We start from the raw sequence: 3,708 nt of genomic DNA on the forward strand, positions 1-3,708 counted from the left end.
CTGAAAATCCCAGGATGTCTACTTTCCAACGCAATTAAGAGCGCTCCAATTGGGCTTCTGTAGCTCCAGAAAATCCACTTCGAGTGCAGGGAGGTCAGAATCCAACAGCATCTGCAGTTCTTTTTAGCCTCTGAATCAGATTTTTGCTCAGGTCCCTCAATTTCAGCCAGAAAATACCTGAAATCACAGAAAAACACACAAACTCATAGTAAAGTCCAGAAAAGTAAAAATACCTGAAATCACAGAAAAACACACAAACTCATAGTAAAGTCTAGAAAAGTGAATTTTAACTAAAAACTAATAAAAATATACTAAAAACTAACTAGATCATACTAAAAACATACTAAAAACAATGCCAAAAAGCGTACAAATTATCCGCTCATCACAGGTCACACGCCAGCCTAACCTCTTCCTATTCAAGGGACCATAACTTACGCTAAAAAACTTCAAAGAGGTTATTCTAGTGCCATTAAAAAGTAGACATCCAGAGCTTTCCATTCATATATAACATTGTATAGTGGACACTGGATTTGAGGACGATATTCACCCCGAAAACACAAAGGAGCACAACACGGCTCTACAGAGATACCAACCTGACCTCTTTAGCTTCAAAGGAACATAACTTGAGTTGTAGAAGTCTAAATGATGCGATTTTAGTAGCGTTGGAAATATGACATCTAGAGCTTTCCAATGATAGATAACACCTAATAGTGGACATTAAATCTGAAGTTTAAAAAGGTCATTCTTCAGCGTCACAAAACTGGCGTGCGCTATGGCGTGCCAGTGGGCGTGGCAAGCCAACCTTGCAAGACTGGGCGTGTGATTCGTTGTGTTCGAAGGCATGGCATGGCAACCATGCAAGCTGGGCATGTGGGGGGGCTGTGCCAAAGTGTGTGGCACGCCGGGCTAACTTTCCAAAGGAGAACTTCCTGCATCTGGGCGTGTGAACTGGCATGCTAGTGGGTGTGGCACAGCGAGGCTTTTTGACAGACTGACCTCTTCACCTTTGAAAGAGCATAACTTGAGTTAGAGATGTCCAAATGAGGTGCTTTCAGTAGCGTTAGAAAGATGGCATCCAGAGCTTTTCAAAAATGTATAAGATTTTATAGTGGGCATTCATTTTAAGGACTAAATAACTCTATCTTTTCAACGCTGCAAAGTGGGTTACACTCTAGCGAGAAATTTCTATTGGGCATTGCACTTGAACCACACGCCAACTTCCTCTTGCAGCCTCCAACCTTTAACCAAGCCCACTCTAACTCTCATTAAAGCCACAATTGTCAATCAATCAAGGCCACAAGAAGCATCTAGAATAGTTAATTTTTATTTCATTGTAATTTGCTTTCAATTTCATTTAAGTTTGTAATTTAGGAGAGCTTATAAAAAGGCCACACACACACTCTTGGCACACACAATTGGGAGTGGGTCTTTAGACCCCTCCCTTTCCACACTTCTCTTCTCTTCCATGTTCTTCCATATCACTTTGTAAATATCTTAGTTATAAATTACTGACCCTTTCCATTGGGAAAGTGACCTCTATTGCTTTTGATGGATTAAATTTGTTTTATTCTTCTTCTTCTCTTCATCTCTCTTTGATTTACGAAAAAGATTTCGTTCTTCATTCATGCATTCAACTATCTCGGGAGAGAGGTTGAATATACTTGGGTTTTATGATTGCCTTGGAAAAGGAATCATAGAATCATGCTTAAATCTTTCTCACATTGGATTAGGTTTGGGGTTGGTTGGATATAGTAACATGTAATTCACCTAATACTTAGATCCATAAAGGTGTATGGTATAATCAGTGACCAAGCTTCATCTCTTCTCATGAGCAATTAGATCAAGGAATTGGCAATTTTTCAAAGAGAGAGAGATTGAATCACCAAGGGATTGGGATTCAATCACTCATGATTGCCAAGAGATCAATGAGATGCATGGTTAAAGATGAGATGAAAGTAATTGATCTAGAGAATTCAATATCTTTTTATCCCAATATTTATTTTCTCTTTATTTCTTATATTTACTTTATAGTTATTTACATTTCCTGCACTTTACATTCCCAGCACTTTACTTTCTTGTACTTTACATTTATGCCATTTACTTTCAAGTTATTTACATTTCCTATTTACTCATCATCCAATTATGCTTGTCTAACAAGAATAATCAATCAACTATTTCTTGCTTAATCCTTTAATCCTCGTGGGATCGACCTCACTCTAAGTGAGTTTTATTACTTCATATAACCCGGTGCACTTGCCGGTAGTTAATTACGGAATTATATTGAGCACGCCAGTACCTTCCATGAAATAAGAGAAGATTAGAGACGATTGATGGAGAAGCAACAGAGACAAGGGCATGACATAGAGGATATCAAATGCTCCATTGGGTTCTCAAGAGGGAGCAGTAGCCGGCATTACTGAGGTTGTTAAGTCCCATTGCATCTCTATCTGTTTTGTTTCTATTTTCACTATACTTTTATTTATTTTCTATTTTCTTTTCTAAGTTCATGATCACATTTAGTAGTTTATTATTTTCTAGTTTATTTTCTTGTTTTATTTTCGTTATAAGAAATCCTCTATATCCTCACCATGCTTAAAAAATAGAAAAATTATTTTAAAAAAGAAACAGTGAGATACATAAGTTTTAAGTATATCGTGAGTTATTCCAATTAACTTGATGTGGTGGCCTTGCATATATCTTCTGAATGCATGAGTTAATAGTGCATAATTGATATTGCAATTGAGAATGTTGGCCCTTGAAAGAATAGTGAGTTTAGAGAAATATTATTAAGACTCTGAAAAATAAAAAATATTAATTCTTGAAGCAAGAAAAAGAAGTAAAAAAGGAAAAAGAAAAATAAAATGAAAAAGAAAAAAAAAAGATGCTCATAAAAGAAAAATCAAAAGAGCAAGGATCCAAGGCTTCTGAGCATCAATAGTTAGGAGGGTTAAAAAATCAACCTAAAAGGCTCAAATGAGTTGCTATCCCTAACTAAATGCTTGTGGTGTGAAGGTGTCAAGTAAAAGGCTTAAATTTGAGCAGTTAAAGTCATGATCCAAAGCAAAAGAGTATGCTTAAGAACTCTGGGCACCACTAACTAGGAATTTAAGCAAAGCTAAATTCGAATCCAAAGGGTTCCCCCACTTAAGTGCCTGTGGCGTTTATGTATCCAGTGGTAATACGGAAAGACAAAACGCTTAGAGTCATGACTAGGCTCAAAGGTGCAAAGCACCAAAAGAAGTTGTGTTCAAGAATCAAGATAAGCTAAACTAAGAGAATCAATAATATTATCTGGATTCTAGTTCCAAGAGAAGCCAATACTTCTGAGCTTCAAAGGAAAGTGAGATGCCAAAATTGTTCAGAAGTAAAAAGCTATTAGCCCCACTCAGTATTTGGAACTGAGCTTCATTCAAAACTTTGAGACTTATTCTATCCTTCTCTTCTTTTTAGTCCTACTTATTTTTGGTTGCTTGAGGACAAGCAACAATTTAAGTTTGGTGTTCTGATGAGCGAATATTTTATACGCTTTTTTATGTTATTTTCTTAGTGTTTTTCGTATATTTTGTTTAAGTTTTATTATGCTTTAGTAGGTTTTAATGTAAAATTCACTTTTTAGATACTACTTTGAGCTTTTGTGTTTTTCTTATGATTTTAGGTGATTTTTGGGTGAATTTGGCAAGTTTTGGCAAAGTCTGATTTAGAGGCAAA

Source organism: Arachis duranensis, chromosome 4 (assembly GCF_000817695.3).
Source record: "Arachis duranensis cultivar V14167 chromosome 4, aradu.V14167.gnm2.J7QH, whole genome shotgun sequence".
NCBI classification, from domain to species: domain Eukaryota; kingdom Viridiplantae; phylum Streptophyta; class Magnoliopsida; order Fabales; family Fabaceae; genus Arachis; species Arachis duranensis.